The 26,869-nt window shown below is 47.1% G+C and overlaps 1 protein-coding gene across 13 annotated transcripts in view; it reads right to left on the bottom strand.

The window, feature by feature from the left end:
- The window catches only part of SFMBT1 (Scm like with four mbt domains 1), a 76,011-nt gene extending 54,133 nt beyond the window's left edge, over positions 1–21,878 (bottom strand). For 2 of the 13 annotated variants that reach the window (XM_090147911.1, XM_090147918.1), the window contains exons 1-2: positions 21,539–21,877; positions 16,788–16,869 (exon numbers count right to left, since the gene is read on the bottom strand). The gene's annotated coding sequence lies outside the window, so the exon portion shown is untranslated. Of the gene's footprint in view, positions 1–17; positions 5,535–10,720; positions 10,824–10,959; positions 11,090–16,787; positions 16,870–18,859; positions 19,415–19,510; positions 19,648–21,538 lie in introns of those variants that run through there. The other 11 variants (XM_090147919.1, XM_031609433.2, XM_090147912.1 and 8 more) reach the window with 10 other exon arrangements.
- Positions 21,879–26,869: the final 4,991 nt, after the last annotated feature.

Genomic DNA, 26,869 nt, shown 5'->3' with positions numbered 1-26,869 from the left:
CCAGGACACAGACTCACCCGGACGCAGTACTCCTGGTGCAGCAGAATGGTACCCAGAGGAGAACCCCCGCAGTGTGACACTGCTGTGCCGTGATGTCACACAGGTCATGGAGACAGAAGCAGAGCTTGGAGGGATCGAGAGCTCAGCGTGGTCACAGCAGTCATGGCCCAGCACTGCCCTGAGCATGTGGGACATGTCAGCACTTCCTGAGAGCCCGGCATGGGAACTCACCCACACCTTCCTGACTCAGCACCTCTGCCCAGCTTTTCTACGTGACCTCTGGAGAGCACTGCCACCAGCAGCAAGTTCTGGCTGCCACCATGGTTATTAAAATACATTAAATGATGAGCCTTAAAGTGCTTATTACATTACTAAAACATATCAACATTTTGTCCTAGATTACAGTTCAAACAAGACTCAACATCCAACTTCTCACTTGCTTGGTGAAGCATCTTTCAGCTTTACACACACACACCCATACGTGTATCTTAAAAAACATGGATATCTTGGATAAATGGATTACATAAAATTGAGGGGGAGAATCTTCCACGTAAGGACAGAAGACTTGATGGTTAGGAGAAACTGTCACCAAGCAGAGGGGAGATAGAAATTGTAGAGCACATCAATTTCTCCAAAGTAATCATTGGTTACGGCAGGTAGCTGGAAAGGCCACCTGGGTCGTGTCTGTGTTGAAAGCTGGAAGGATCATGGAGACCTCCAAAGTCCAACCACCAACCCATTCCCACCATGCCATTATGCCAATAATTCCCTTGATGCTGCATCTCCATGGTTCCCGAAAACCTCCAAGGAGGGATGCATGACATGAGAGCTCCTCCAGCTGCCACTGCACATTTAAGCAGTGTGAGTGCCTTGCACACCCTGACAAGATGCAAGGAGGATGCTGTCCCTGCACCAGTTCTAACAGAGCAAGACAGGTGTGTGACAGAGCTGGGGATGCCTGTGTGAGGACAGCTCGGGCTGGGAGTTCCAAAGCCATGGCTGTAAAACCTGTGACAGGGCCTAATGCAGGCCCAGGTGCACAAAGCAGCAATGACAGCCTTTCTCATGTGCTCTTTGCAGACTTCATACTGGCCAGAAACCAGACTTAACCATCAGGAACAAAATTAAATACACCACTTTAACTAAAAGAGGCAACTATATTCATTGCAATTACATCCAGATGACAATGACAAACTTCAACAGTCCAAAGCTGCAGTTCTTCTTATCCTTTTAGTTGCTTTTGTCTTCAGAAGGAAAATGCTGCTAAGGGAGGGTCTCCAAGCAAGAGCTGCAGGTAAGCAGCGCAGATCATTACATCTTGTGCACTGCAAGCAAATCAAACCCACTGAAATTACAGAGAGGAAATCTAACCTTCCTCATGCCGCTCCACAGAATTGTTAAGGGCTTCCTGCATTTGGGCAGATGTGATCTCATTCCTGTTCTAACACAGTGTTCCATGTCAGTGTTTAAAGCTGGACAGGCAGCCTGCAGAGCCCCAGAAGATGCGTCCCGCCTCCTGCCCGCTACAATTCTCAGCTCTTGCTGGAGCACTTGTGCTGCTTTAACAGTGAGCCAAGTGTATCACTCTTGTCCTTTCCTCCGGAGGAGAGGCAGCGGGTCAGAGGCAGAGCTAACCCAGCCGAGCTTGCTTTCCCAGTGCTACATTTTATCCGGTGCAATGTCTACATCCCCGGGAGCAGCCTCAGCCTAAGCTCCTGCTGTTTCTTAAACCAAAGTTAACAGAGATTCAAGGAAAAACTGTCAGAAAACTTTAGTTACAACCGCACTTTCAACTGTGCAGCAATATTTTGATAAAGTCAGGTTGAGGAGCAGTCACGCCAAGCCTTCCTGACCAAGGTAAGAAAGTCACAGCACAGGGAAGTTTAAGAGAAGTAGGGAAAACCATCTTGCTGGGAGTTAGCAGTTCATGGCTGATTGGCAATTGGAGGCAGCAGGAAAACAAAGGAGGAGGATGCACTGCTGTGTGTTTGCAGCACAGTAAGGCCCTGACCTTCCCAATCCGTGCACTTCTGAACTTATCCAAACCACAGGCCACCTGTGCTTCCCATTTCAGACCTGACTGGGTGGAAGCAAGCCCATCTTTGGTAGAAAAAGGTGATTTTTGCTGAAAGAATTTTGACCTTTTTTTTTTTTTTTTTTTTTTTTGCATTCAAAATGCAAATGCATGGGTTCCCACCAACCTGATGCTCCCAGGAAGCTGTTTGGATGAGCAGTGTGATTATACACTTGCTCTCTCCAGCTGAAAGCATAACTGCTTTTAGTTTCTAATTGCATGTTTGTTTAATTATCAGCTTTATGAAAGCAACTCAACTGACAGCACAAGCTATTCTATAAAAACAGACAGGCAGGCACCAGGTATACCAAGTAAAAGACAAAACGAGGGAAGAATGCTTTTTCATAGAAGCAGAAGCCTGCCTATGAACTTGCAAGCAGTACTTGAGCAGCAAGCAAGATGCGTACATCCAATACAACAAGAACACGGCACTGTTTTTACAGTACTTCAAATAAATTGTAATGCTGAGCTCCCAAGTACTGGGGATGAGCTGGGTTTCTGAGTGCTACTCAGAGCAGCACCTGTAGCTCGAGCCAGGGGAGGCATCACCACCCAGGGCCATGTGCCAGAGCCTGTCCCTGCTGTGCACGTGAGCCCACTTCTTTTTCTGCTTTCCATTTTTTAAAAGGAAAACTGCCCACCAAGCTGCCCCTGCAAGCAAAGTCTGTGTCACGATACGCTGACAGTGACACCAACAGAATCCCTCTGCATCTTCCTAAAAGGTGTTTCCCCTGGGAAATGAAATCAATAATCTTAAGCAGTAGCAAATGCACACAAAGCAGACTGCTTCAAAAAGCACCGTTTGTGCTGCCTTTAAACCACATTGAAAACACTGTGTGTTTTAATCACACCCCTGCACCCTCCTTGTTGTGTTCCTGTGCCTTCCTCCATGCTCACAGGGCTAACTAACTCCAGCAGGGGAGGCTGTGCATGGCTGAGGTCCACCCTCATGTTGCAGCCCTGAGTTCTCCCACTGCTTTCCAATACACTTTTTTGTCTTCAAGGGGTTTCAGTTCAGATTGCCAAATACGTTTTTAATGGAAAGAAACAAATATCCACAGGAGGAATGTTAGAACAACAACTCAAAAAATTCCTCTCTGCACCCAAATGGATGCCAAAATCATCACCAAGCTCCATCACAGCTTAGCACACTTTGCAACTCCGTGCCCAAGCAGCAATAACAAGGAGCTGGGAGCCCAGGAACACAGGTATTTCTCAGCTCACAGACTGGATCACAGAACACACTTCTGGTGTAAAGCAGCAGCCAAGCCTTTCCTGTTCAGTACGTTAAGCTTCATAAGAGGCTAAGAACATTTTGGAGCAAGAAGGCTTTAAAGGTGGCATACTAAATCTAGAAAACTGAGAAAAACGCACACACTGGGTTGGCTCTGAAGCCAGAATAGGTGTGACTGGGTATATTAATTTCTAGAAACTTCAGATGCCAACACATACAGTGCTCCTGAATGCCCCCATGGGATCCCTGACACCTCCCACCTTCTGCACCCACACACTGGGATGGCAGAGCAGCTTCCTCCACCGCTTTTACACACAGAATTGCGGCGCTGGGAGCCATGCTATGTGATGAAATTCTCTCTCTCCAGGCAACGTCAGAAAAATACGGCCTTACCTCTGTTATCATGCATGAAACAATATGCTTCCTTCCTGTTCCTCCTCTAACAAATAAGTAAAGCTTAGGAAAAAAAAAAAGGAGACAACAGCTTTCAACAATACAACTTTTAAATCACAAGAGACTTAAAGGCCTGGGGACTGCAACAGCACAGGTTTTAGTGAGCATCTCATAGGGAGCATGGGGTGCCTCTTACCACAGCATCAGCAGTGATGCAACTACATGAAAATCAGTTGTCATTTCAAGACTTCTTTTTCACTTCTGTTTGTACAGAGTCAAAAACAAGACTGGAGCCTAAGGGCTCAAGAGACAGAGAGCAGCTACAAAAGATTCCTCTATTTTTAGTAGTACGATTTCGAAGCTTGATCCTGACAATGCTGGAATATTTACAGACATAAAATGTGTTCTGAAATCCAAACAATTTTTTTTGTTTCATTATTTGTGCAGCCTCTACCCCCCAAACTTGAGTGGATTTTTTTTCAGGCATCACTGCTGGCACATACAACTTTATTTCTATTATTAAAATGTTAACATGAAAGAGATATAAGAGGCTTCCATTCAGTTCCAACTTTGGAATCATTAGACACGGTAATTAAATCAGACATCTTTAATTGCGCAGCAGGATGTAATAAAAAATGTCTCTGAAAATCAAATGATGCCCTCTTCTTGACAATGCCACCTTAGGGAGTCCTCTCCCTGCAGCACCCACAGCTTTGGGCAGCTGTGCCAGAGCATCTCCACCTTCTGAATGAAGAATTCCTTCCTAATATCTGACCTAAGACTCCCCTCTTTCAGTTTAAAATCAGTCCCCCTTTTCCTATTGTTGCACGAAGTCATTCTCCCTCCTGTTTATTAACGCTCCTCAAATACTGAAAGGCTGCAGTGAGGTCTCCCTGGAGCCTTCTCCATGCTGAACACCCCCAGTTTCCTAATCCTGTCTATACAGGAGAGGTGCTCCAGTCCTCTGAGCATCCTGGTGGCCCTCCTCCAGCCCAGCTCCACCAGTCCCACGTCTCTCTTGTGCTGGGGCCCCCAGGCCTAGATGCAGCACAGCAGGTGGTGCCTCACAAGGGCAGAGCAGAGGTGGACAATCCCTTCCCTGTTAATGCAGCTCAGGATGCAGTTGGTGTTCTGGGCTGCAAGAGCACACTGCTGGCTCACATCCAGCTTTTCATCCATCAGAACCCACAAGACCTTCACAGTGCTGCTCTTGAGGAGTTGTTCTCCCATTCCACACACAGAGCTGGGCCTGCTCCAACCGAGGTGCAGCACCTTGCACTTGGCCTTGTTGAACCTCATTCAGTTCACCTCCTCGATGGGCTCCACACGTGGGGGCCCTCACCATGCACCAAGGGCCCCACCACACTGGGACATGGGGTAATTCTACAGCACTGGGTAATTCACTGCTCCATAAGCAATCTCCCTTACGTCAAAGCCATAAGATCTCAGCATCCTTGCCCAAACTCTCACTGTGTGATGGACAGAAAGCCAAACACTTCTGGTGACACCCCAAGCCTTTATTTGCTCTGTATGGATATTCAATTGCTAGCAAAACATTCAGGGGAAAGTGTGATGCTGGGTGGAAATTACAGCACCTCACATCTATGGGCTGAGCCTGGTCTAGGAAAAAACACTGCCTCACAGCATACCCAAGCTGAGCTCAGCACCTCTGCAGTGTCAAAACCTGAACTCTTACAGGGCACTGCGTTAGCTCTCACACTTATGGAAATGGCCTTCTGAATGGAGACGTGTTCCTCTGCAAGGGGCTGGAGGCAGCAAAGCAGAGAGACACAAAATGAACAGAAAGCTGCCGAGGGAAGAAATGGCCTTGTGAAAGGAACCCTGGGAAAATGGTCAGGGCGTTTGTATGGGTGATGTACTGCACTGCTGCATGGCTGGGAGCCTGGCACACACAGCTCTGTCAACAGCATTTTAAAAACCTTACAACCTGAGAAATTCCACATCGTGTTTTCTTAATGGTGACAGTATCAGTGTTAAACTCAATATCGCTATCAGTAGGGCAGACCCAAGCACAGACACTTCACCCAAGGACTGGGAGAATGGGACAAGTAACAGTTTTATTCAAGATATGACACAACCCAGTAAGGCCAAAACCAACTTTAATAGGCACCTCAGGTGCAGAGGTGCTCAAAACCAGAATGGAAACGCATAGGAAATGGATGCAGCATTTCTGGTTTACACACAGGGAGCCCCTGCTCCTTGTGCTCCCTGACAGAACAGGACAGCAGTGCCTGCTCTAAGCAGCAAGGAGACAACCCAGCACAACTGTGGCACCCTCACTGCATGCACAACTGCTGAGGAAAGCAAACCTGCCCATGCTCAGGGTGCACAGACACACCACTGTCCTTCTGTTATTATCTACACAGACCTGAAGCATTTCGGAGCATTTTCTGGAAGCCCATCTCCCATCCTGATGGCCAGTTATAAAGATAGGTGATGATGACAGGAAGACAACTCATTTTTCACAATATGAATACAAGGACTAATGAGTTTGTACCTAGTCCTGCTTTTCCAGTAATCCAGACAAGTGCAGAAATGTGAAAGAAACACAAAGTTTTAAGACTACACAGAACTGTATAAGAGATGAAAAATTGATGTTGCTTGCTAAGAACCACAGAAGGATAATAAGAGGATAAAATTAAAGGCAGAGTAATAAGACATGGAGAAAGAAATGACCTTGCCTAGAATAAGACCTAAATCAGCTGCTGCGACTGAAGATTTTGAAATTGTTATGACTAATTCTCTCTGAGCATCAGCTCTGTACTCATTAACAACCCCAAAGAATAGAGAAGAAAACAGAAAATATGTTACAATTCTATCAACCCAAAGCACACCTGTACCCTGACACAGCAGGCAGTGCTGGCTGCAAGAGCAGGAGATGCAATCAAAGGCAGTGAGGGGCTTGGAAAGCAGAGCTGAGGACGGGTAGGAGACATGTAAAATCATACCTGGTACAATAAGAATACAGAAGGGTTATCTGGAGCTTCAGCCTGAGGTGCAGCCACTTCTTCCTGCAGCACAGGAAGCTCCCAGCCACCCCCAGCAGTGGCCGTGCTGGTGTTTCTCTTTCAAGTACCTCTATTCTCATAGGAACTGAAAAGGGTTAATTTTAATAGATGAAAGTGGATTCTGCCGTGCAGTTTGTTGGAAGTTTCTGCGTTGTGACAAAACACATTCCTCCCTTTAGAGCAGAAAATACAGCATGTATTGGACTCCAAAGTCCAACACACAGTGCTGGGCTGCCTGCTGCGTGCTCTGCAACTCTGTGTGAAGACACCGAGCAGAAGCACCAGCACTGCTGCTCTGTTAGGAAGGAGCCCACAGCAGCTGAGAAGCAGTTGTTACATTGCTTTGTTACGTTACACATCACTCACATTTGCATATCAGCATGATCAAGACTGACAAAGCATATCTTGATGCCGCTATCTATATAAGAACACAAAAGAATGGCATTTATACAAATTACTTTAAACAAAAGCTTATTAGTCTGTGAAATGCTGCCATTTCTCAATAGGCTAAAAATAGTTCCCGGTACAATTCTACCACTGTTTGGAAATAAGGCAGAAAGGCAATAGATTGTCTGAACGCTTAAATAAAAATCTCAGCTTTCCTATAAAAAGGTAATTTCTGTATTTCTCACTGGATAATCCTAAGGGTTATAATTTACATCAAGCTGCACTTAGATGGAAATTTGACTCCAATTAGTAATAAAAACGGCACTTTCATTTTACTTAGCTAAGTAATATTTGTACCTTAGAGAAGCAGGTGCAAAGACAACATTTCAATTTAAGATGCATAAAGAGTTAAACCAAGGAACATTAACTTCAATGAGGAAAGCTGATTGTTCTTCTCATCACCTTGTCCTCCCAGATATTACGTTCCTGTCTCAATTCTGTACCCAGACCGGATGAGCAACAAGCAACCTTTTTCCCCGTTTTTTCAGTTTCCACCATTGTCTCCTACTGAAAGAAGCTGAACTGGTTGAGAAAATGAAACCAAACCGGCCAACTGTTGCACATCATCCTTCCAGCCTAGTGGTTAGGCTGGAATTATCTAGAATTGGCTTGCATCATCAATGGTGATGCTGAACTCAAGCACTTAGCCAAGCTGCTTCCCCAAAATCACTGGTTTTCATTAAGAGGAGTGACAAAATACACACTTCAATTTGCATGAGAGCACACTCAAACAAAGAGCAACGTTTGGCCAAAAGAGCCATGAAAACTCAGAATTCCCCCTCCAATCCCTCAAACCTATTTTTAAGAAGTTTAACAAATTTAAGACGTAACACAACCATGTAAGAAAACAGACTTCACTTATCAGCTGCTGGACCAAACAGCCCAGCTGCTCACGTGGCTCAGTTCTGTTCTGCAAGAACAGGAGAAAAAGTGCCCCAGAAGCAGGGAGGGCTTTCACATATCTGTGCTCACTGCTGCCTTGGTTTAAAAGGAGTTAATGAGTTCTGTCCAGCTGGGTAATTAGCACGAGGTATGTAACACTTCCAACTGAACCTGCACTTCCCTTATTTCCGAGGGCACCAGTTGCACTCATGCTTGGCAATGCTTTGCAGAGCAATGAGAAGAGTTAATCCTGGAACAAAACAGCACGGCCTGCGATGCTGCAGGATGTGCAGGCACTGGTAGGGCTCTGGTGGCCCAGCAGCACGGCGTCCCACACCTCACCCTGTCCATCCCTCCTGGCCACAGCCCAAAGGACTGTGTTGGGCACATCTCATCACTTACAGTAATGCACCACCAGAACAGCTCACTACTTCATACATGAATAGGGACACATTTGGAACCAGATATTAGGACAAAAAATAAGAACAACCAACGCATGTGAGAGTATGTCTGCCTATATCGTAACACACTCCTGGAACCAAAAACAATTTTAAATCAAATAAACAATAGCTAAAGTCCTTCTGCTTCCTTCATAGGGTTTATCAACATAGAGAAAATTGAGCGCTGGAAAAAATGAGGGATTCGAGTCAGTCAAAGTGCATAATTAAATGAAAAACACCGTTACAGGAATGCAACTTTTTTCTGCAATATTATCACCTACCAGAACAACCCTCACCAAACACCTCCCAGCTCTCCTCACTCAGCACACTTAGTGCTGCTGTCACAGCACGGTGTCGTTGAGCCGCGGGTGCCTGCAGAGCACCACCTGAGGACAATGCCTCCAGCCGGGCAGCACCAAGCAGCACACATGGCAAACGCTGCGATCAGAGCTGCCTCGGGACAACATAACAAGGCAGCCAATACAGCGTGTCACCAAACGTGCTTCTGCGGAACTCTCCTCCTTCGGCGGTGGTCAATTAAGAGCGGAGGGGGAAAAAGCTGCGGAGGAAGAACGGCACGGATCAATGCAGTGCCCGCCTGCTATCCGCACGCACACAGTGCTCCGGTACCCAGAGCTCAGCACCCAGTGCCAGCACACAGCTCAGAGACGGGGAACGCAGAGCACAGCCCCAGCGCGGGTGAGAAGGGCAGCGGGAGCCTTGCCGTGCCCGGGAGCCGGCAGCTCCGGGAACAACCAGATCTCCTCAGCCTTCAATCACAGCACCGATTCGCAAACCAAAAGTAAAAGAGGAAATGGCTGAGCGAGGGCAGGAAGCCCCTGAGCCCTCCTCCCGCAGCCGATCTCTCAGACGGATGGATGCTCGCTCACTCTTATTTTTTTTTTTTATCTGCAAACCCTACGGCAGCAACAACAGCCACGCAGGAACCGCACGGCGCACCGGCAATTGGTACGTTCTCATCTCCGCATCGGTCTCCCCGGCCCCGGGACGGGCCGCTTCAAACCACCGTGCGGGGACGGACCGCGTCCCGCCGCCCCGATACCGCCGCGACGGTCCCGTCCGAGCGCCGTCCCGCACAGCGCTCCTCGCGGCGCGGCGGGTCCCGGGACAGGTGCCGCAGCCCCGCGCCGCCCGAAGCCAGGCGGCCGGAGCCGTCCCGCACAGAGATCACCGCGTCAGGCCCCGCTACGGCGGCGACGAGTTTCCGCGGGCGGAACCGCCGCTCCGTAATGCGCTCGAAGCGGCACCGCCGGCCCGCAGCCGAGCGAACGGGGCCGGGCGGGATCGCGCGGGACCGCAGCCGCACGGCCGCGCGCCGCCTCCCGTTCCTCTCGCTATTTCCACCGCTCACGGCGGAGCCGCGGTCCCAAGTTCGGGAACTCGCACGGCACCGCCCGGCCGCGCCCCCCGCCCCGCCCCGCGCCCCGCCGCGCATCCCCGGGACCCGGCCCGGCCGCGGCTTCGCGGGACAAAGGCCGGAGCCGCGGGGAGCGGAACGGAGCGGAGCGCAGCGCCGGGCGCGCACACGATGCGGACGCGCAGGCCCCGCGGCGGCGCTGCGGGAAGCGGCCTCGGGAACGGCCGCGCCGCTCCGCCCGCCGACGGCCGCCGGGCGGGACGCGCGCCGGGGCACGGCCAGGCCGGGCGGGGGTGCGGAGAGGCGCGGAGCGGCGTTTAAAGGTCCCCCTCCACCGCCATTTTGAAGGGGAGAGGGGCGAGCGCGAGGCGCTCGGTGGGCTCGGGCCCCCCGCGGGCGCGGGGCGAGGAGCGGCGGAGGCGCGGGGCGCACAAAGTTCCCGCGGGGCCGTTCGGGCGGGGCGAGGCGGGGCGGGCGCGGGGAGCGCAACTCGGGGCCGGGCGTGCCGCGGGACGGGGCTCCTAGCGGGAGCGCGCCGAGTTGCGCGCCGGGCAGCCCCGCGCATCGCTCCGCGACGCGACCGGAGGGGCGCTGCTCCCCCCGCGCTGCCGCCTCCCCGCCGCGCCTGCCTCCTGCCTCCTCCTCCTCCTCCCTTTTCCTTTTCCTTCTCCTTCTCCTCCCTCCTCCTCCTCCTCCTTCCTCGCCGCCTTTTTTTTCCCCGCATCCAAACTTCGGGAGCCCGGAAAAACCCCGCGGGCCCCGCGCTCCGCCGGCAAAACGTCCCCACCAGCTGCGGGCCGACCCGCTCCGCCCGCCGGCGGACACCGCCGCCCCCCGCCTCACCTGCGGAGAGTTTTTCCAGCCCTCCGCCGTTCCCGGGGCTCCGGCTCCCCGGCGCTCCGCTCGCCGCCTCATTCCAATATGGCACGGCCCGGCAGAGCGCATGCGCCCGCCGCTGCCTCTCCCCCCCCGCCCCTCCGCCCTCCTCTCCTCTCCCCTCCCCTCGCGGCTTTTCGGGCGCTCCGGGTCTCTCCCGAACCCGCCGCCTTTCCCCCGTCGCGGCCCGGCTGCCCCCCGTTCACCTGCTCCGGCCGCTAACGGAAGCCGGGCGGCGGCGGGGAGAACCGACGGCTCGGCGCGTCCTTCCCGGGGGCGAGCCAAGCTCCGCTCGCCCCCGGGAGGAACGCGCTCCGCGGGCGCAGCGATGCCCGCAGCATCCCGCGGCTCTCGCAGCGCTCCGCACAAAGCCTCCGGGCACGGGCCGTCCGCTGGAGGGGGGTCTCGCCGTGCGGGATCGGGGTCCCGGGATCCCCGTCGCTCCCTCACGTTAAGGAAATGGGACAAAAGTGGGTGTTTGTGAAGGAAACCGCTATCCTGGGCTGCGGCAAAAGCGGCGTGGCCAGCAGGGCGAGGGAGGGGTCCCGCCCCTCCGCTCTGCGCCGGTGAGACCTCGCCTGGAGTACTGCATCCTCAGTACAGGAGAGATACGGACCTGTTGGACTGCATCCAGAGGAGGGTCACGAAAATGACCGATGGAATGGAACACCTCCTTGTGAGGACAGGCTGAGAGCTGCGGCTGTGCAGCATGGAGAAGAGAAGGCTGTGGGGAGAGCTGAGGGCGGCCTGTCAGTATCCAAAGGGGTTGTAAGAAAAAAGGGGACAGAGTCTTCAGCAGGGTCTGTGGTGACAAAGCAAGGAGAAATGGTTTCAAACTAAAAGGGAAGATTTAGACTGGATATTAGGAAGTTTTTTACTGTAAGGGCGGTGAGGCACTGGCACAGGTTGCCCAGAGAGCTGGTGGATGCCCCATCCTTGGAGCCATTCAGGGTCAGGCTGGACCCGGCTCTGATCACCTGATGGAGCTGTGGGTGTCCTTGTTCATTGCAGGGGAGTTGGATAGGATGGCCTTTAAGGGTCCCTTCCAACTCAAACAACTCTACAATTCTATGAAACCAAGCACAGGGGCACAGCGAGAGCTGTGGGCACACAGCAGGGCTTAGGGTGCCCAGAGGGACCTGACAGAGCTGGGCTGCCCCAGCTGCACCAGGAGCTCAGCTCAGGGCTGTCAACTTACTTTGCAGGACTTCTGCAAATGCTGCTGAATCTGTTCAGCTACTGGCTTAGAACAGCATACTGGCATGTCTCATTCCAAAATACACAGAATTCTACAGTGCTAGAGAACAAAAGCTGACGAAGACTTGCTGATACTCAGTGCCCTCCATGTTCCCATGGGCAGCACACACAGCTCTGGGGACAGCAACCAGATGCATTTTCTGAAGTGAGGTGGCTGCTGTTGGAGTTTCTGAGGTCAGTGCATCAGACACTCTATCCCAGAAGATAACGGCACCTCCTGTGACTCCCTGGACTTCTGCTTCTCTCTTCCTGTTTTCAGGCTGTATAGAGTTTGCAAATGACGTCAGGTTTAAGGCTGGCGAGTGGCTCAGCTGGCAGCCCTGTGACAGGCATTCTGTCCATCCCCAGCCTTAACACACACACATAGGATGAGCCATGCAGACCTCCCCTCTGCAGCTGCAGCAGCACACTGACTGCACACAGCATGAGTGCAACTCATTGCAGCCACCTCCAGCCATGGCCTCGCAAAAAGTGCTCCAGAGCATGCAGCAGGTGCCAGGCACTGGCACGTCATGGGCACTGAGGATATTAATGGCTACAGAGACACCACTTCTTGCTGTTTCAGATACTCAAAACAGCTCTCTTTCCAAGGCATCCCATCAGCATGCAGATGTGACTGATCAGGCTGAGCCATAAGATCATAGAATGGAATCATAGAATGGCCTGCGTTGAAAGCAACATCAAAGATCATCTAGTTTTAACCCCCCTGCTGTGGGCAAGAAGATGGAAGGAAGCAGCAGCTGAGACCCAAGGGGTTTGCTCTTGCCTGCTTGCTGAAGTCCAGACTTAGCACAACAGGTTTCAGGTCACACGCAGCTAGGTGCATCTCCAAATGGTCCCTGCAGCTCGAGACATCTTCCTTCTGCCTTCCTTCCAGTTCCATTCCCAGGCATGCTCTTTTACCTGCCATGATGCTGCTCACTTTTCATATACATTTTTTTTCTCCTTGCGTTTTGTTTAGGTTATTTAGACTTAACTTGAATAATGACAGAAGGCTGAACCGTTTCTGTAAAGGAAACAAGTCACAGATGCAGTGACACAAGCCTCAAGCTGAGCCTGAAGACAGTCCAGTCTTCAGGTCTGGAATCCTGCTCCTTTTCTAAGTCTCCCTCCACAAAGCTGGAGATAAAAGCACATGAGCTTTTACATAGCTTAAATGCTGTTCTGCAAAGGGGAATGTAAAAATACTTTCTCTCTCCAGCCTACCAGCAGAAGCTATCTTTGGAAGTTTTATGATAATGGTATAAGGCTGCCCCTATTAAGAGAGAGCAGCTTTACTCCATCGTACACCTTCCCTGTGGTATGGGGTGCCCTCATATTTCCTTCACTGGCCATTAGAATACTTGCCACCTTTTCCCTTTTTTTTCACAGTTAAAGACTTTTCAGATGTAGGATACATTATACATATCACAGTGGAGATGAGAGAACATCTTAAGCTACAGCTGAGAGCTTTAGGGGAAGAAACATTTAGGAACCACACAGTCCCCCCCGAGATGCTCACAGACAGATGTGGCTGATGCCCCTTCCTCAGTTCCCCATGTGTACTGAATAGGAAATTATTTCTAACTCAGCAGGCCTGCAATACCAGATAAAACACAAGAAGCTACAGCAAGCCCTGTTCCTCCACTCTAGTTCCTTCCAGTCCTTTCTTTCTAAGTTCCAGAATGTTAGCAGGTCTCCTTTGGCCTCTGGAAGCTGGCAGCTCTCTGAGGTGAAGTGAAGCACTTACTGGGTACAAGGCAGTGAGGCACTCCAGAAGAGGCCCTCACAAGGAATGAACAAAGAGCCATCACCCAGCTCTGCAAGTAAATCTGGACTAACATACTCTGTAATGCAGGTTGTTCTAAGCTCCAAACCATGTGATGCTTACTGCATGTTACTGGTGCAGAACGTACTGTGTAGCTCCTGTGCAGAAGGGATTGCTTCTAGCTGTTTGCTTCATACACTGATTGCATGCTGGCAAGCAGTAGGATTTGTTTTGCATTTTCTGCAATTCCCAATGATGCTCTCTAAGATGTACCAGTAAGGAGATGGATGCACACCCAAGCAAGGACCGTTGCATGCTTAACCTCTATGAAGTGCTGCCAACCATCTGGCAGAGGTGAGGTCTCCTACAAAATGCTCATGGACTGCAGTGAGAGGTGTATGGATGCTCTTAGACACCACAGCACAAACTGTGTGTGCTGTAAAGTAAGCTGGTGTGAAGCATTAAAAACTGACCAAGGAGAGCCTTTGGCCTCAGGCAGCTGTGTGGAACCACTCCAGCAGCATCACAAGGTATGGTTAAGGCTGTTCTGCTCTCACGATAGAAGAAACCTCCGCACATGAATCTAAAGCTCATGCATGCTTAAGAAAACACTGACTTCTTGCTGGAAGAATATTAAGTTGTGGAAAAGATTTGCTTTGCTTTATCTCCAAAAAGGTAAAATGGTTTGAATAACCAGGTCAGGCTTCCTGGATAGATTTGGATTCTAATATTACAGTCGGATTACATTTCTCTTTAACTCCTTGAGTTTGCTTTCTTGATTTATTTTTAACTACAAGCTTTTAACACTGGGTGGGATTTCACTGCGTGGCTTTCACTTTGGGCTTCTGCAAGGTTTACAACTCCTCCAGTTCCTGGGAGGTGTTCAGCTAACAAGTGATAGTAGCACAACAGGCAAACAGAGGGAAGCATCATACTCCAGGATGTGTTGGTGTAAACGTAGGGCTTTATTGCATGGCATCGAGAGATTCCAGAGGAGGAGGAGGAGGAATTTCCCAACTCCCAGGCCAATTCACCTGGCAGACTGTGTGCACCAGCATTCAGATGCCAGTGGCCTCCCTGCATCCCTTATGGCCCATAGGTTTCTGTAGTGTAGGCCACCTTGGTATCTGCACCACTGGAGCAGAAACGTATTGGCTTCAAAGCAAGTAAGACCCAGGCTATCTGAGCCCAGAAAAAAATGAAATAGAGGGAAAACAAGTAGTCACGAAGTAGAGGAAAGCTGAGTATGGGACAACTTAATACACACATCACTGGGACAACTGGAATAGTTGTCTCTACAGAGAATCAAAGCCAACTTTGTGATGCCAACTTTGTGATGCCAACTTTGTGATGCCAACTTTGTGATGCCAACTTTGCTCTTTTATGGTTCTCCTCTTAGCATTTCTAAGCACTTTCCAGCTTCATACAGTTCAACATACCTACAAGGTAGTGATGATCAACAGCAAATATGCAAGTACCCTTTACTTAAGTCAGTTGTTCCTTTGCTAAGATACTGACTATTGTCAGTATTTTCCTTCGTTGGACTATAATACCAATTAGCTCTTGGAAGAAGGTAGAGGAAATGTATTTCTTTAAAATATGTGAATGGGAAAGAAAGGTAGGCAATATGCTTTCTTTTGGCAAAGCTCAGACACTGCCACAAGATTATGCAACAGCAATATTGCCATTTACCTAAGAGCAAATATCCTGTTTCTTTGTTTCAATTTATAGACAAAGCCATTTTCTTCTCCAAATTATAAATGTTGCTCAGTTTTAGAAAATCCTGATCAGCCCTGCTCAGATGAGGAAGACAGATTACAAACAGCAGTGAAGCTGCACGCCTCGTTTCATTATGCAAGCCAAAAAAACCACAGAAATTAAACCAAGAGCGGGAAAAAGATGAAGACTTAAATCTGTGCTGGGAATACTCCAAAGACTCATTAACAGATGAAAAAGTATGATTATCTTATTAAGTGTACTACCAGCCATACAGAAGCTCTGATCAAAACAATAATTAAACCACCAATAACAATCTCTCTGCATCATTAAATACTTTTGTACAAATAAATTAACTCTGCCAGACAGAAAAATCAAATGGAGATAATTCACCTCAACTAACTATACGTTCAAATTCTCAGAAAACCTCTCACATTCTTACCTGGGAAGCACTACCATTCTTCTTCCAAAAAAAACCTTTTAAATAAATGATCATGACAGCATCCCTTTACATTTCTGTACTTACACCACCACTGATAAATCAATGAACCACGTGGCTTGAGATAACAGCCCGTCCCTTGGCCAGAGGTGAAAACTGATTCTTCCCTTACAGAGAGCACACGCAGCTGGGGAGGAATATTTATTTCTGAGCAAAGTAAATGGACACTCAAGTGCAATTGTTGAGATGCAGAATCTGGCAACAAATCAATATTGGCTTTAAATAACCAATTTATGCCATTAGTTTTTAATGCCCATGGATCTGTTACAACCCCGTAGCATGCCGACTTGAAGCAGCAAAGGCTGCTTAATTTCTTTTGGTTTGTGGGTTTATTGAATGTGAGGCTTTAAGAATTCTGTTATAGGTGAGTGTCAGTTTCTAGCATTTCTCTTCTACTGGCTTCCTTTGAAGTACTTCCTGAGCTCTTACATCTTCACTTCGGCTTGATTTTTTTTTCCTGAATCAGTGCAGGTCTAAAGTAGGTATGTGTGCATTTTCTGGCTTGACCCCTGCAGGCAACCAGTACCAGTATTATTTGGTGTTTCAGGGGCACAGATTAAATATACTAAGCTTTTATTTATGTTCCCAGGAATCTCAAGAAGCATATCAGATAATTTGCCAGACCACGCAAAACTGCATTCTTGCTGTACCTAAGTAGCAGTGCTTACATATATGTAATCTTGCAGCCTTGTTAGCATAAATCTAAGATGAATGTCAAACAAAATGTCTAGATTTCTGAGATCAGGATCAAAATTTAGGCATGGAAACCAAATGCAGAGAGCGGGAGGTGAAATTCCTACCCAGCAGGAACTAACCTTTTCAGATGCATCTCTGAGAACGGGTCTGGGCTGAGGTACAACAGCAAAACAGCTTCATCAGTCGCAGCATATGCTGTACCTGTTTAGGGGAAAGCAGAGTAACACATTTTCAGATGTGTGCTACTCTGGATGCTTGTATTAGTAAAAGATTCAGAAGAGTGTAAAATAACCTTTTGAATGAGGAACCTTGTGTTACCACAAGAGCTTCACGCTCACTTTTGAGAGCACCCCATGACACAGGTTCAGCCCGTGGATGGGAGGGATGAAGCAGTGAAACACACTGAAGAACTGTGGAGAAAGAGAACTTGGTTTCCCAGTGGGCTGGATTCCACATGTTCTTTGACTAGCTGCTGTTTTAGCCTCGCTGTGTGAGCATATCAAACAATTGAACAGATTTATGTGTTTATTTATTTCCTCTCAGTTTTACAGAGGGTTGTACAACCAGTATCACTGTGCTGACATAGGGAAAAAGCCGAGACCTGCAGGGAGCATCCCACAATAGATGCAGTGATCAGCACGGTCACGGGCATCTGTCTTAGATCTGGATTCCTTAAGAAGTGCCAACTAATATTTGTAGTGTCTGTGATGTGTGTAAGGCAGTGAGAAGCAGACCAGTGCTTACTGGTGCTGCAGAGTTGGGCCCTTGAATTGAAGTGTCACCACACAGTTATTTGGGGGCTTATTTTGTCACCTTGTGTGCCATCCATTAGGAACTGTCTCTGCAGAGAGGATAGTGAACCAGTCTGATTCATTCTAACAAACCCAATATTCCTAAATCATGCTCTTTACTTTCCTAGATTAACTTTCCTCGTGGTTTCCTCTTTGTGCCTAGAAAGATTTATTGTTTTTATTCAACCTGAAAATCCACTGGCATTAGATATATTAGGATACCCACAGGTGGTTCTTTTGTCATCCTATCACTGCAGTGGGAAGCTGGCAAAATAAATCAATAAAAACAATGTCTTGGTTGATGCTTGGGGAAACCGAGCTGTGGCTGAATGTTCAGCTCAGCAACAGACTGCCCCGTGTGCAGGCAGCACTGAGCACTGTGTCTTCCACTCACTGGAGATCTCAAAAGCTTATTCAACCTTTTCCTTTCCCTCAGGCTTCTATCTCATCCTGTGTCCTTATTTATTTATTTTTAAAGCATTTATTGTCTTTTTTCAGGTATGTGCTCGGCTGAGAGTTATTTTTCCATAAGGCCATGTTTTTATTCTCTGATTTGAACTCAACTTTTGCAGAAAGAGACAAATACAAAGCTGCTTTTCAACTACCACTACCCAATGCACTGTGTTTCAAAGTCTGTATGCAAATCCTACCAGGCCTGCCTTCTCCACTACTTCTATTTTATTTAGTCTGAATGGGAAGAGCAGCAGAAAAGCATAGGTATTTCCAAAAATGAAATTCATTAGAATCTGAGTATTTTCTTCCTTTTATAATACAGGCAAGTCTGAACATTATGCATCTGTAGATATCCTCATATGTCTGAGAAGATGTGAGTAGAAGCAGAGTGAGTATGGAGAAGAAAAGCATTTGATTAGTAAATCCATTTATTAATGCTTTGATAAGGATTTGGAGTGAAAATTGCTGGAGTGAAGTGAAACACAAGAGAAACACGTGACAATTTACGCTCTAGCTGCATTCCCCAAGCTATTTTTCCCTAAGAGTACAGCAGATTGGCAGAGGCAGGCAGCTCCTGCAGAGAACAGCCTCCCTCAAGCCCCAGCTGAACTCAATACCCTGAGAAGAACCATCCAGCTCTAGCATGTGCAGGGGAAGAAGCTGCTACTCCTTGCTTGTTTGGGGGAGACAATCCCTATCATGCATGAAGCTCCCATGTGATGTGGCCTGCACAGACTTATGTCTCTATGGCCTTGGATCATGTGTGTTTGTGAGCTCCAGGCTTCCTGCCAGAGGAATGTTAGTCAGAGATGAAGCTGACCCAAGCAGTGTCTCTTAGGACCTACTTATTTCAGTACCCTCAGAAGAAGGGTACTTTGTTCTACTTTTATTGTCAGCCTTGATTTCATAATTGAAGCCAGTGGTAAGTGAAAGCTGGAGAAGCCTACCTGAAGCCACTTTATAACTGAAGCCACCAAAGGACATCTGCTGGGCAAACCATGGCACTAGTTTCCTGCTTTCCCACTGAGGGAAGACTGGCACCGTGTGTGCTGCAGATTGAGTTGATACATCTCTAAGTTTATCTTGAATGCAGCATAAAGTGCATAACCAAAAAGCTGAATACATCACAAACAAAGGCTGCTATGCCTATTCTATACAATATTTTTCACTCCGTCAATGTAGGGGATACTCAATAGAGGCAGTTAAGCACCAGGCATCCTGTTTTCCAGATGTCAGCTTTCAATTCCCCTTGCTGCAGAGATAGGTGCTCCTTTGTGTTCCGGCTATAAAAGTGAAGCTTTGTGTCCCACTGTCAGGGAAAGCATTTGTTAATTGCCTCCAAAAAACACTGGAGTGAATAAATATTTAGCTAAAAAAACTGAAACATGCATAAGGTGCCCTACTCAATTTTCAGCACTATCAACTGCAGCACAAGATGCTTGTGTGGTGAGAACAGTCATGCCAGCTGTTAGCTATCAAACCCCTTGTCTCCACTTCACTTCCCCTGGGGCAAGGCCGTCTCCGCTCTGAGATGACTGCATGGAGACTCCATTGAGGCAGAAAGACCTCTCTTTGTCCTAGGATACCTGAGATTGTACCTGAGACTGCTCCTGGACCAGAGCTTCTGTGCTTCGTTTGCACCCAACAGGAGTGGTCGGGCAGCCATGTGCTGAGACTAGGAGCCAATACTTGCCCACCTTATTCACAAGAAACAGAGTCAATGCAACTGTGTCAACTGCAAAGCAGGGAAAAGAATTTTGAAAAAACGTTCCTATTTTGCTGTGGCAAGAAAGAACATGGTGTCTATATTACAAAATATCTGATTTAACAATTTCCATTGCAGTTTTATGTTTTACAGTCTTTAAAAAACAAAACAAAAAACAAAACAAAACCAAACCCTCTTTTGTTCAAAGACCGGACAGCAGAGGGTGCCAAACCCCCAAGAGGGAGAGCACCCACGCCCACCGAGCTCTCCTGTGTCACCTTAATTCCTCCGTGTTGAGAGCTGTACTCCAGCATGAATGGCCAGGGCACATCGGAGACACTTTGAGTGCTGCATGTTCCATCCGCACTGATAGCTGTACTGGAGTGTATTATCTCATTTGGTTGTGTCAGCACTTCCATTACAGTTTATAAGCTCTTACTTTGTGGATCAATCTAGGCTTTTGCAAGCCAAGTTATTTTCTCCCTGATGTGCAATTGGCACTCAATGTTATCTTGGGAATCTGAAGCCATGTTTTGTTATCAGGATGCTGCAGAGACGAGTCACTAAATTAAAAGCAAGCTCTTGATGATACAGAGCTGGGCATAAGCCCTCCTCCACCTTTAGCATGTGGTACAATCACGATATAGCTGCCGACGAGCTAAATCTGTTTAACTGGCATCATTTGTATGCAGCATTTTACTTGGGACACAGAAACATGAAATTAAAACATCAACAGCCCTGAAATCCCATTCTCGTCCTACAGTGAATTGTGAAATGAAGCAGTATTATGTTGACAGACATTTCTTCCTGTTCTAATAGAAATATACTTTATATTTTCTGCAAATACTGCTCATGGGAATGAGATGGAAATCGCTCCTTGAGTAGTAACTAGTTACAACAGCTTCTAAAAGAGTCTACAGATTATTGTGATTATATTTAGGAGCCAAATTCTGAAGCCTTTGTTGTGTTCTTGTTCTATGCTGGAGCCAAAATTACTGCAGTTGGTCCAAAGAACATTTGTTTCTCTTCTGTTTCTCGCCAGTTCCAGTCCTGAGGATGAGCACAGTCAGATGGCCAATTCTACTGCCCACATACCTGATAGCACCAGCCCATTATTTCTACACAGGAATGAGATCCATCATTCCTAATTGAAAATTCTGCAGATAACGATTGACAATATGTAAACAGTTATTCAATTTGATTGAGTTATATAGGCTCCGTTTACTTAATCTAGGTTTTTGTCAGCTGTATCAGTCACTTATCAACAGAAGCAGAAAGCAGGCCGCATATTACCCATCCATCATCCCTTCCTGTCTCTGCAACACGTGCAATATATATAGTACATACCACAGAACTGGCAAAATTGTTTGTAATATAACAGCAGAACTAAGGCTGGTAGTTACTTTCTCAGAGCCAAAAACATTTGAGGTTTAAGGTGCCTCATAACAGGGGTAACAGTTTAATGCAGTTCCCACCTATATGGTCTAAAGAATAATACTGCAAATGTGACGTTGTTGCTGGTAGTTCAGGCAGAAGGCAGTCTGATGGGCACCAGGTTAGCCTGGGAACACCTAAGGCCACTGTACAGCAATGTGGGCAGGATGTTCCCTGAACTGGGGAACGTCCAGTGATGGAGATACAGCCAGAGGGGCCCTGCAGTTCCTCAGATGACAGCGAGGTGCAGTTTTAATATCTTCACATAGCAGCACGTGACACCAAACTCAGTGTGTAGAAACAAATCATTCCTAAGGCACGTCGTCACAGAAATGATCTGTAACTCCTCACTGCACAGGTAGCACAGAGCCCTCGACCTGCAGCCGGCGGTTATTCAGGGCCGTAGGTCAGCCCCGAGGTCAGAGAAAATGGGTAACTTCCACGTCTCAAACACTGACGTGGTCTCACTTTTCTGGGCCTCACTCACCTGCTGGTGCCCTGAGCCAGAGGAAAGCGCTTTGACTCCAACAGTAAGTTCAGCCCAAGCACAGGGCCGCAGCTGGGGCTCTCCCTGCAGACCTCTCCTCGGGGGCCTGGCCGTCCTATGCAACTCTGCTAAGCTGGGGCCAGCAGCCGGCGATGGGTGAGCAGTGCTGAGCCCTGCTCAATGCCCTGCTTCAGGCAAGGCTGAGGAGCAGCTTCTGGAAACTTCCACCCTGGCCGCCCCAACATGGCCGCCCAACATGGCCGCCCACCTTGACAGCCTCGCAGCTCCTGTCACCTCGCACGTTATCCACGTGCCTGTGATTCCACTCAGCTCACAGCAAACGTGGAAAGGGAGGAACTGCAAATCTAGCTCGGGTGCTTGGATTGTGGGAGTACTGCTGGGTAATGAGAGCCTCCTAGAACTGATGCCCTTCAGGACAGCAGCAAAAGGGACAGAGAGCAACATTTAAATTCCCCAGTAACATCAATGATCCTGAGCTCAGCTCAGACACCAGTAAATTCTGTGGTGTAGATGAGCCCTTTGGAAAGCTTAATACATTATGAGAATCCATTACTTTTTACTGATTTATTTTATAATGGCTCATTTACATGCACTAGGGAAGTGTATCTGTGCCTAGTAGAAAGGCACAGATTGCCTCTCTACATTCATACAGGTTTTAAATTTTAGACAAGATCTTTAAAAAATTGACAGCATTATGAAGTTCCAAGAAGCCTTTCGAAGTCACTGAGCTTTCTAAAATCTATTACAGTGAATTTTTTCTTCCTATTCCAGAGGTTGTATTGTTGGACTTGTACTAATGAATCCTGTTGCATATGTTGAGCAATACGAAAAATAGGGCACTATGGTTTAAAGTCTCTAAAACATTTCTCAAATTGACTGTAAAATGTGGCAGTTCTACAATACACAATTGTTTGGCAGGATATAAAAGCTTACTGGCTCTCATTTGGATGATTTGCATAACTTGTTCATGGCATCGTTTGTAAATATTATGCCCATCCCAAGCTACTGCTGATAAAAGAATAAAACGGCTTTTGTCAAAGCATATCATGTTATGGAGGAGGAAAAAACTTCCTGCGCAAAAAAAAGAGTGGAGCTGTACAAAATAAGTTAAAATTTTAGACTGCACCAATCTCAGGAAATCACTTTTTATATCTGCCTGAGAACATAAAAGTTAAAAAAAAAAAAAAAGAAGTGATCCCTTTCACAGTTCAAAGTGATTCTACACATGCTGGACAAACCAAGGTGTGCTGGCTGTTCCCCAAGAGCAATTTGCTGTGAGCATCTTCCATGCCATCATTCCTGAAGTCCCTTTGCACATGCAGCAGAGAAGGTGGACTGGGCTGAGAAGGTATTTTCCATCTCCCCGGCTTGCAGCAATTCTGTTCCACGCAGACAGTTGACAATTGAGTTTGCTCGCTGACCTGTGCTGACTCTTCATTACTAACAAAACCCATATCACCCCGAAGACTGAGTACAGGAGAAAAGCTCATTTACTTGGCAAATAGGGCAACTTCCATATAATCATTTTAGAGTGTGCTTTAATATTCGTCACTATCCTAGAAGGGGGCAGTTTTGAATAATGCTGCACAGTTCACCAGCCTGTGTATGCTTTGGAGAGGTTCTCTGAGGAACGCTGTCCCTTTTTTGGGAAGCAAGGCTGCGATGAACACGATGCTGCTCATCTTTGATGGCACTGTCATACTTCCCCAACGGATGGACGTAGGTCTAGAAAGCACATTTGTTTGTTCCCCAGCAGAGTCAGGAATGCTATTGTGTCTACTTTCACAATCTCCTCGATTATAAAGTTCAAATAAGATTTTCATCTCTACAGCTGAAGTATCTGGGGGGAGGAAGAAGACTGTAACTAGGACAGTGATTGCAATTATGTCCAAATGCTTCTTAGGGTTTCATAGTAACTTATAGTGGCAGCTGTGCCAACATCCTTGTTCTAATTTTTATGCAGGCAGTTGAACTGGCTGTTGTAAACTTTCAGGAAATATGCCAGCTACTGAGAGATGCTAATGTCTCTAGATGCGAGGCTAAGACTTGGACAAGACATCATCTGTACATGAGCTCTGAAGTTACTGGTGTGCCATTGGGCAGAGAGGGTAATAATACTGCTCAGCTTCACTAAGCCTGACAGCTGGCTTAACCAAAGCATTTGACTCCTCCACAAGGAATACAGATCAAATATCTCAAAAAAAGATATTGTGACTTCTTAAACAGATGGAATTTAATGACTTGACTCCTCACCTTGTATTTTTCTGCTTCTTAAACTCAGCAGACTGTAAACGAATGGCCTTTTTCAATCAAACTTTAAACTAAGAAAAAAAATTTGAGTCAGCAGCCAGGGCAAAGGAATTCCCAGAGAGAGCAGTTGAGTTTGGGAGAAGAGGCAGAAAAGAAAATGAGAATTTGCTTTCATTCTAAAACATGGTGGAAAAAAGAGTAGGTGACTAATTACATCTTTAAGGTTTGTGTGTTCTGTTCATTCGGCATGTAGATGACAGTAAAGTACAGAGTTAGTAATTTAGTAGATACAGCAAAAGAAAAGTATTATAGATTGCATTCCTTATTGCTGTGCAACAAGATTAAAACAAAATTTCATGCCATTAAGAGCAGTATCTTGCTAAAGTAAGATTGGAAATACCTCTACGAATGTAAAGCTGAAAATGCACTTGTTCTTTGCTACAAACCAAGATTACCTCAATTAATGAATTTGTACTGATGCTGGAGTTCAGAGGCACTGACACTTAAAAGCAGGTACAACTACCTGGGTTGCAGTATTGCCTTTGGCAATATCTGGGCAATAAAGCTTAGAAGTACAGAAAAGTTTTTTTTTTTTTTTTAAGACAAATCAATAATCCTATGTTTGAGCACAGAAGATGTAATTCACCTTTCAACTTGGTACGGAGCTTAGTATGGATATTTCTTAGACCACAGTACAAGATTTAGCTGTTCCTGCTGCAGTAACAAGATAAGTTTTTTTAGGAACTGTAGAAAATATGAACTTTCCTGCACAGAAAAATTATAAATGATAAGGAAAGATATGCATTTGTGTTTTGGAGTTGCAAGCATCATTGTAGAACCTACGCATTTATCCACTCTAAAGTCTGCACTACGGCATGGCAGGAAAGTACTTCTGTTTCCACAATAGTTGAATTTTGGGAATACTTTCCCTCAGATCTGCTTTAGGAACAGTACAAATTCTTCCAAAATAGTTGATGCAAAAAAAAGTACTGGAAAAGGCCCACGTCTCTCCAGCAGCTACAACATGATTAGAACATCCACCTAGCAAACAGTGTGATGCAACAAAATTGTGGGGTTGGCTATTCAATAAAAAGTAGAAAAAACAGAAAAAAGATCCGCAGTAGCACATGGGTGTGTTCTGAAATATGAATAAATACAAGACTGTCATAGAATCACACAGAATGCCTTGGGTTAGAAGAGACCTTAAACCCACCCAACCCCACTCCATGGGTAGGGATGGCACCACCAACTCAGAGCCTCAACCAGCCTGGCCCTGGGCATGTCCAGGGATGGGCATCCGTGGCTTCTCTGGGCAGCCTTTCCGCCCTTCTGACGGCTAAATCTCCCCTGTTAGTTTAAAGCCATTCCCCCTTATACTATTACTACACTGCCTGATAAAGAGTTCACCCAGTTTCCTTAGTCTGATGAGTCAGCTCAGAAGAGAGCCAACTAAAAGTGCCCAATTTGCTCAACCAACATATTAATTAAGTGAGCATGACAGGAAAAGCAAGGCTGGCCAAGTGGGAATGGATGAGATGATCTGGTATCCAGCACAGAGTCACAGTCACTCTGCATCCAATTTAAAGAACAGCAAGCCATTCACAAGGAAAGGTATGGACCTTATATTGGACTCAATTCTCCCTCTGCAGCAAGGCTTAGGTAAAAAGGCTGGAACTGGAAATCAATCGATGGGACTAGCAGCAGGAGGAAGATAAATGTAAATTGAACCTTCTGAAAGATAGCGTTGTGCAAGTGTTAATCCACTCCCAGTCTATAAATCCAGGAGTATTTGCAATTATCGTGCTAAGCAAGGAAGGCCAACAAATGTAATGGCAGAGGAGGCCCAATAATGTATTAAGTGCTCCAGTGAGATCTTTATTTAAGGAGTCCCTCACATTAATTCCATTCTTTCTGAACATAGGATTGGGGCTGGTCAAAGCCCTAAAACCCTGAAATACAGAAAACGGCAACACAGCTGATGTTCTCCCCTCTCAAATCAGGTGCAAACGTTGCATTTCTGTAGCATGCTTTGGTGCTTGCTGACTTTGGGTTGACTGAAGGACCAAACAGCTGGAGAGCTGTGGGTGAAAGAGAGGGGGATTAATCCTTTATGCACACCTAGAATCCCCCACAGATGCATCGTAACAGAGCAACTCAGAGCATAAACACAACATCATAGAACGGTTTTGGTTGGAAGGGACCTTTAAGATCACCTAGTTCTGACCCCCTGCTATAGGCAGGGACACCTCCCTCTAGCCCAGCTTGCTCCCAGCCCCATCCAGCCTGGCCTTGAGTTCTTCCAGGGAGGGGGCACCCACAACCTCACTGAGCAACCTGTTCCAGCATCTCACCACCCTCTCAGTAAAGAATTTCTTCCTAATATCTAGTCTAAACCTACCCTCTTTCAGTTTAAAGCCATTTCCTCATCCTGTCACGATATGCCCATGTGAAAAGTCCTTCTTCAGCTTTTCTGTAGGCCCCTTCAGGTATTGAAAGGGCTATAAGGTGCCCTTGGAGCCTTCTCCTCTGTAGGCTGAATGGTCCCAGCTCTCAGCTTGTCCATGTAGGGGAGATGCTCCAGCCCTCTGACCATCTTCCTGGCCCTCTTCTGGACCCACTGCAACAGCTTCATGTCCTTCTTGTGTCGATGTTCTTCTTGCTCTTGATAATGTACTGTTGAAGACCAGTGCCACCTAAAAATTCACAAAAAAATTGCTTCTTATCCTCAGAATAGTTCAAAACAACAATGAAAAAAAGAAACTATAAGCATGAGAATACCAGGCTGGAAGGGCTGATTTCAGTAAAGAATTCTTGCTTCTGCAACAGCTCTAGCACCACAGGTCATATTCTTATGCTGTTTGACTGTTTTCAAAGGACTGACCAAAAAACAAACCTGGACACAACCAAAACCGAGTGGTACTAATGGAGCACCCAACAGGACCATGTTCTGTTTCCCCATGCGAGCAGCAAATGGTTGGCAATTGAGCTGCCATCAACAGGAAGGGCCTGATGTACTTTTGTTAACTTTTGGCATGTTGCACACGTGCTCCAGTGTGACCT

This window comes from Phasianus colchicus, chromosome 11, assembly GCF_987193195.1.
Source record: "Phasianus colchicus chromosome 11, bPhaCol1.hap1.1, whole genome shotgun sequence".
Classification (NCBI taxonomy): Eukaryota; Metazoa; Chordata; class Aves; order Galliformes; family Phasianidae; genus Phasianus; species Phasianus colchicus.
The sequence above is the reverse complement of the archived record's forward strand: the minus strand, read 5'-3'. Positions and strand labels throughout refer to the sequence as shown.